The sequence below is a fragment of the Podarcis liolepis genome, assembly GCF_965112155.1.
Source record: "Podarcis liolepis genome assembly, chromosome: 5".
In the NCBI taxonomy this organism is placed as follows: Eukaryota; Metazoa; Chordata; class Lepidosauria; order Squamata; family Lacertidae; genus Podarcis; species Podarcis liolepis.
In genome coordinates this window covers 93,530,763-93,539,079 of record NC_139556.1, presented here as the reverse complement: position 1 = coordinate 93,539,079, position 8,317 = coordinate 93,530,763, and the positions used below count along the sequence as shown (strand labels likewise).

General features: G+C 43.8%; 1 protein-coding gene across 1 annotated transcript in view; it reads right to left on the bottom strand.

The window, feature by feature from the left end:
- Positions 1-275: 275 nt before the first annotated feature.
- Positions 276-8,317, bottom strand: part of LOC310707418 (uncharacterized protein) — a gene marked incomplete at its 5' end in the record, with an annotated part of 471,308 nt that continues 463,266 nt past the window's right edge. The window contains one exon of the mRNA XM_083504614.1: positions 276-587. The remainder of the gene's footprint in view (positions 588-8,317) is intronic.

The window sequence follows — 8,317 nt, the reverse complement described above, 5'->3', positions numbered from 1 at the left end:
AAATACTAACGGAATAAATTAGACTGCATAAGAAATGTGCAGCTGATTCACTGGGAAACAGTTTTATCTTTAATGCCAATCAGTGCTGGGATTGGCCCTTTGGGTCGCTGGGATTTCCCAGATTCAATCAATCAAGTCAGAGCTGCAATCGTCCGAAGGGAAATGTAATGTATGAACTCCCTCTGAGTAGGCTATGAGCCGCTGCAATGGGGAAATGAAAGCAACTACTTTGATTTTACCAAACTGAATATAAGGACACCGTCCATGCATGCAAATACAGCTCAGTTGGAAATTAGTTTTATTACAATGAAATCCATTAAAGTCAATTAAACAATGCCGGACTTTTCAAGGAAAGGAAGTCAAAGTAGCAATTCACATGTTGCTTTTTGACACAGTAAAGAGAGTCATCAGAGGAGATGATTTTGCTTTGTCAGTGCCACATGGCAAGTGTTCCTTAATAGTATGCCCCGGGGTGGTGGGAGCTGGTATTTAACTCAGAGCAGAGCCTGTTAGTTCTCCTCAAGCCTGTCCTGGTGTGTCAAACTCCAGCTGTTGCCATGTAGGGGCAAATACATCAGAAATATTCCCTGCATGGAAGCAAAGAGCTGAAAGCGTCTCGTGATGGCTTTGCCATACCAAAATATAACAAATGAGTCAGCCCACCCTTCTCAAAAGGCAAGCATCTGGATGCAAAAATTTAATGAAGGACACAAACAGACAAATTCAAAAAGGCCACTGTTTATTTCTGTTGACATATTACACAGGGGTGTAAGCACAGGGGTTTATTTATTGGTTAAATTTGTTAGTTGCTTTTTTATTTTTTTAAGAAAGTCTCCAAATAACTTGTCAAGATACAATACCAACAGATCAAATCAATGCCCAAAAAGCAAGCAAACATTTCAATGTACAATGCAAGTGGACAATACTAAATTCCTAAAATGTTCACCCAACAACACAGTAAGGAGAAGTCCTGCTCTCTGGGAGGAAGGACGGGGAAAGAAATTTACAAAATCAAAAATGCCCCGTGCACAGCAACTTTTGGTACTTAGGTATTTTTGGTACAGCCAAATACCTCTTGCCTTCATATCCAGCTCTTCTTCTAATGAAAGAACAGAGGGTTCCAAGATGTTTTCCATCAGACCAGACGCAGAGCTGGTTTGATTCAGAATCCAGAATCCTGCACCTTCAGACTATGCCCCTTCTATATCTGGAAAGCACTTAGAGGTCTCAAGCCAGGTACACCCCCTGCTTTGTGGTGTCCAAACTTTTTTCAAAGAGGGCCAGATTTGATGAAGTGAAGGGACATGAGGGCCGACCGAAGTTGTTGAGGGTTTTTTTAGGATTTTACCCCAGGAAATAAACTGCCACAGGGACCAGATTAAACCAACCGGCGGGCCAGATTAGGCCCCCAAAACGGACTTTGGACATGCCTAGCAAGGATTAGGAAATGTATGACCATGATTTTTTAAAAAATTAAGTTGTTTTTAAAAATAATGGGTTCTTCCAAACTAAGGCCTGCTCAGAGTAGACCCACTAAAATCAATGCACCTAAGTTAGTCATGTCCACTAATTTCAATGGTTCTACTCTGCCATAGAACTAACATTGCATGCAACTTATTTTACAACACTGCATACAACAATTTTCATCGTTATCCTCTTATTTGTATCCCATCCATCATCTGCTGGATGTGGGTTATTAATAGATAAGCTCTCAGAACAAGTGACTCTATTTTATCTTCTTCATGGCATGGGAGGGTGTGGGAGAGAGAGAAGAAGAGAGAGCAAACACCATGGAGTAATGAGTTGGCTTGAGTAGTGGTTAACATGTTAGCCTTTGGCTAGTGAGATCTCTGTTCACATCTCAGAATACCACCCCAAGAGGTAACATCAATAGTTCCCAAAGTGGGTGGTACCTCCCCCAAGAGTTGGTGGGATTACCTAGGGGGACGCTAACAGGCACAGGAGGTATAAATGACTATCAGACTTTAAGAACTACTCTCACTGGATCAAGATAATCCAGTGGTTTTCAACCAGTGTGTCGTGGCACCCTGGGGTGCCTTGGCTGATGGACAGGGGTGTCGCGGACAACACTGGCCTCTGTCCCTCTTTCTTTCCCTCCATCTTCTGATGCCTTCTTGCATCTCTGCCTCCCAAAGGCTTGCACAGCTGTTTGTCGCAGCAGCCCTGACTACGATCTCCCCAGGAAAAGGCTGCCTCTGGGGCTGGCCAGGGGGTGCTTGTTGCCAGGACCTGAGGCGGCTCAGAAACCAGGGGTGGGGGGCTGCAGTAGCTGCCTGGGGGACTCCCGAGGAGAGGGGAGAGGAGGCTGAGGGAACACTCCACAAGGGAGGGGTAAGGGGCTGCCAGTTCTGCAGGCAAGGGGTGACATAACTGGGCCCCTGCATCCCACAGGGTTGCCACAGAAAGAATGTGGTTGGTCAAGGAAGCCATGGACTCAAAACGGTTGAGTTAATCAATTATGTTGATTTTATTAAACTAAGTAGTTTTGATTCGATTTTGAGTACAGTGGTACCTCAGGTTAAGAACTTAATTCGTTCTTAACCTGAAACTATTCTTAACCTGAGATACCACTTTAGCTAATGGGGCCTCCTGCTGCCGCCACCGCGTGGTTTCCGTTCTCATCCTGAAGCAAAGTTCTTAACCCGAGGTAGTATTCCTGAGTTAGCGGAGTCTGTAACCTGAAGCGTCTGTAACCTGAGGTACCACTGTATTTGTGCAATTAATTGTTACTGTTTTGGATTTTATTGTGTTATTAACTTCCTCAGTGAGTTATGCAAACTGCTATTCCGAATAATGCTTTTTATAGGGTGGGGTAGGTGTCACTGGGGATGAGTTTGAGAACCACTGGATTAAATCCTCACTCCTTCGATGGAGAAAAGTTCCAGATCTGCACTCCATTAGCCTTCACCTCCACTAGGCCACCCGCAAAAATAACCCAGCAAATTTCACAGCAGACTGGAAATTTGAACTCTGATCACCTTAGTTGAAGTCTCTAAACGCTATGCCACGCTGACCGTCCTTATGCTACTGCTGCTTTTCCCAGATTTGTGGCTCAGCTTGCAAACTGCTGCAAACAAGTTAATTTAGATTTTACATGATTTAGATTTAAAGAGGTCACTTATCAGCCACTTGTTGGTGTGAATGAGAAGGGTGTGTTTTTTTCCTAAACAAACCAACCAACCTAAAACACTTCTCTCTGCAGTCCAAAATGTCCCAAGGATGAACTAATACAGTCCCAGAACTCTCTGTATAAGGAACAAAGAATGATAGCTCATTAAAGGCTGGACGGTGCTCCCCCAGCCATTGCTGCAGTGAGGAATTGCCCACACATTCATTACTCACCATAGAGGCATGCCTAACTGCTCACCTCTCTGCAATTCCTTGATTAAACCTTGCAAATCATGTCAGTTACTATGGTAATGATCTTCCTTGCCCCTTAAACAGTGCTTAGAGTCTTCCCCCATTTACGTTGTTTTTTGCCAAGGGGTAGTTGGTCAGAATGGACAATAAACACACCAAAACCAACCCCCTCCCTCAGTCTCTCAGGACATTTCACCACCTCTTGTCCCCCCCCAAAAAAACAACAACAACCTGTTTTTGTTTGATGAGCCAAGGCTGCAATCCTAAACACAAACTTACTGGTAATCGTCTTTTTCTGCCTTTGGTTTTATTGTATGAAATTGATTTTACTAATTTCACTGTGTACTATGTATACTTTTATCATTATATTATATTATTTTATTTTATATGACAGCCGATCCCAGCCACCTACAAGAAATAAAACACAATTAAAAATAGTGTCATAAAATAATAATTTCCAGCATTTTTTCTATATGCTTTGGGTTTACTTTTGAAAGAAAAACAGGACAAACATTTCTGAATGTATGAATGCATGTATAAACAAATAAGCAAAAACAGTCCCCAGTGGACACAGTTGGACTTACTTCTGAGTAAACAGGCACAGGACTGCAAGACATGAGAAGTTCTTGAACCTAGTACAGAAAGAAATCTGATATTGTTGTTGTTGTTGTTCCCAAACCGCTGTCCTGTTTATTAGGAGAACAACAGCTTTCTCAGGATAAAGGCTCACTGCCGATACCAAGAAAATGCTTCTCTTTTGTATGGGAGAAGATCAAAAACTCACTCAGGCAGAATCCTGGTTTGCTCTCAAGATTATTATGGCAACTAATGAAAGAAGCTGATTTCCTGCCTTAAACAATTAAGAAATCAGCTGCCTTTGGTTACCCCTAACAACTTACAGAGCCAAGGAGATTACTAAGCAAACAGCCTGCGCAGCTTCAGACACCACAGCCAAGGGGAATGCTAGATATGACCTCAATTCCCAGGGAGTCACTTCCCCTGCAGTTTTAAGGGATGCTGGGAATTTAGAGTTTAAAAGATCTTTAAAGATGGGTATGGCTAATTGGGGTTCAGTTCACAGGCAGCATCACCTGCACCAGTCCATTTAGACTGGCCACAGTGTCCTGTTTTTCAGAGCAGTCCATCCGTCTGAAGGGCTGCCCAGTTCAAGTCTGGCTTAAAGATAAAAGAGCCAGTAGGAGGGGCTTTGCAGCTGCCCACCCAGAGTTGGCACCTGGACAGCAGACAGGTCACATGGCCACAGCCTTCACCAATATGGTGAGATGCACTATACCTTTAAATCACATTCAAAGCACATTCTCTCCCTCAAATAATTCAGGGCACTGTGCATAGTTTGTTGAGGGTTGCTAGGAATTGTTAACTCTGTTGGGGGTACAATGTCCGGAACTATTTATGGGAAAATGTACTTTGAATGTGCTTTAAAGGTACTGTACAGTGTGTACGCAGCCATTATTTCTATTTAAATGATAGCGATTAGTTCTAAAGTTTGCAAGTTTTATGCAAATCTCTACTGTTTTTGGGGAGATGCATTTCTGCTGGGAGGGAGGTGCTGCAACAGGTGGGCAGCCTAGTCCTGTTCAAAAGAAGGGGAGTCACACAAGACCCACCCCTGGTTCCTCCCCGCCCCCCAGCCGGTCTGCAAATTGATGGCATTTGTCTAAATTTAGATTGCAAACAATGCTTGGCAGTAACTTTTCTGTAGAGTTGTCCGTATAGTTAAAGCTATGGTTTTCCCAGTAGTGATGTATGGAAGTGAGAGCTGGACCATAAAGAAGGCTGATCACTGAAGAATTGATGCTTTTGAATTATGGTGCTGGAGGAGACTCTTGAGAGTCCCATGGACTGCAAGAAGAGCAAACATATCCATTCTGAAGGAAATAAGCCCTGAGTGCTCACTGGAAGGACAGATCCTGAAGCTGAGGCTCCAATACTTTGGCCACCTCATGAGAAGAGAAGACTCCCTGGAATAGACCCTGATGTTGGGAAAGATGGAGGGCACAAGGAGAAGGGGACGACAGAGGACGAGATGGTTGGACAGTGTTCTCGAAGCTACCAGCATGAGTTTGACCAAACTGCAGGAGGCTGTGGAAGACAGGAGTGCCTGGCGTGCTCTGGTCCATGGGGTCACGAAGAGTCGGACACGACTAAATGACTAAACAACAACAACAACTTTTCTGCTTCAGGTGTGCCATAAAGTGCCCTCTATGCTGGAGTGATGGCTTGACCAGCACTCACCTGTGTTGTGAACGGGATGGATGCAAGAAATGGGGAGCTGCAAATCATAGAATAGAATAGAATCATAGAGTTGGAAGAGACCACAAGGGCCATCGAGTCCAACCCCCTGCCAAGCAGCTAGTGCTCAAAGGCGTCAATAGAGTGGTGGGCAAAACATCAGTACTAATGCTCAGCATTTGTACAGCATGTTTGAATCACTACTTCACACATATTATTGAAACAGGGTACAGGGAACCCCAGAGTACAGACCTGTAAGGTTGGCCAGTGCTATTCTCTAGTCACATGATGTGCAGCGAGACTGCAGAGTACACTTCAGGAGACCTGGGTTCAAATGTTGTATCAAACCTGTCGCTCGTCGGAAGACCTTGGACCAGTTGCTCTCTCTTAGTCATTGGGGTCATTGGGATTTAAACATTGGGGTGTGGGAAGCTCCATGCAAGAACAGCAAGATATAAATGTACAACGCAAATTTACTATATATTTTGGAAGTGTTTTTTGTTTATTTGTAATGCATTTGGACACCCCTTGAAATATCATAATCATATTTTGCATGGGACTTTCTGAGACCATTGACCAATTTTTTTGTCTGTGTTTGGATACAAGTGCATCCCATTTTGAACCAAGACAGGGTGCTGAACTTTTCAACGCTGTACTGGTTTTATCCACTGATTCCAAAACTGAAATGGATTTTTGTTTGTTTGTTTGTTTGCTTGTTTCCTTAGCATTCCTGACCAGCAGCAGTACAAATCTGCTACACAATAATAATCCCACTTGCGATTTGATGTTGCCTGTGTTTTCTACACAATAAACCTGCTTGCCCACTTTCCCCACGTGCTGCTTTGGCCCATCTTAACTCTGCATCTCCTCTGCATCTTCTTGGGAACATTTTCAGCATTGCACAGTTGTTTGTTTAGCAAGCCTTTAGTGCTTTAGTGGATACCATTTGGAATGGATATTTACCTTCTTTCTCAAGTCCTGACTCAAGAGAAGAGTGGATCATTTTACCTTGTCTTTACTTTGGGTGTTCTGTCAGTTTGGGGCAAGACCAAAACTGATGTTTTCTCTCTCCCACTCCTCTAAATAGCTTGGTTTCCCTCCTCCTCTCCTGCCCCCGCAAATGCACCGACTTTCAAATTCTGGTTTGACACATTCGACTTGACAACTTTTTAAAAAACCAAAACCCTCTGCAAGCACTTTCAAAAAGGGCTACAGAATGCTGAGCAAGACTGAAGGGTGCATTTACTATACTAGAGAAAGTTGTTACAACATCTGATGTGGATTCTTGATGTCACAAAGACCCTTGCTCCAGTTACTGGTAATTCCTATTGTCCGAAAAATGGGCACCTGTATCTGTTAGCAGATGAAATGCAACTGCACTGTTCTCAAAGGATTACGTGGTGGAAATAATAATTCCCATAGTGTTGCTTGCTTCGCTGTGTTATAGCACCCTTTCAGGCAGCAGTGAATACTTTTTAGCCACTTGCTCACCAAGTCTGTGAATGTATGTCTTTCTGACTGTTATGACTGGATACAACAAGCCCGACATGGGAATGATCTGGTACAGATATGGCACTTACAGGAAAACTTCCACCTCACCTCAAAGCAACCAGCTTTGTTTCAATAATGGTAGTCCACTGCCACTCATTAAATGTATGGAAACCAGACTATGCCTACAGAAGGGATAATGAATAAGTGAAAGGGGCCATAGGCAATGGGGGCTGGTTGATCCATTAGGTCTATTGGGGTGCTGCTCCACCAACCTCAGTCTCCTCTCAACTAGCCCCCACTTATTAACTATTGGGGCTAATATTAGAACCTGGTATACTAAAGTTTGGGATATTGCTCTTCTGGAGAAATTAACAGGCAAATTATTAAGAGTTACCAGGGGCCATTTCAGTTCACTTTTATTTCATTTGTAGGTAAAGAGGAGGAATTAAAGAACCTTTTAATGAGGGTGAAAGAGGAGAGCGCAAAATATGGTCTGAAGCTCAACATCAAAAAAACGAAGATCATGGCCACTGGTCCCATCACCTCCTGGCAAATAGAAGGGGAAGAAATGGAGGCAGTGAGAGATTTTACTTTTTTGGGCTCCGTGATCACTGCAGATGGTGACAGCAGTCACGAAATTAAAAGACGCCTGCTCCTTGGGAGAAAGGCGATGGCAAACCTAGACAGCATTTCAAAAAGCAGAGACATCACCTTGCCAACAAAGGTCCGTATAGTTAAAGCTATTGTTTTCCGAGTAGTGATGTATGGAAGTGAGAGCTGGACCATCAAGAAGGCTGATCGCCGAAGAATTGATGTTGTTGAATTATGGTGCTGGAGGAGACTCTTGAGAGTCCCATGGACTGCAAGAAGATCAAACATGTCCATTCTTAAGGAAATCAGCCCTGAGTGCTCACTGGAAGGACAGATCGTGAAGTTGAGGCTCCAATACTTTGGCCACCTCATGAGAAGAGAAGACTCCCTGGAAAAGACCCTGATGTTGGGAAAGATGGAGGGCACAAGGAGAAGGGGACGACAGAGGACAAGATGGTTGGACAGTGTTCTTGAAGCTACAAACATGAGCCTGCGGGAGGCGGTGGAAGACAGGAGTGCCTGGCATGCTCTGGTCCATGGGGTCACGAAGAGTCGGACACGACTAAACGATTAAACAACAACAAGGTAAAGAGGAACACGG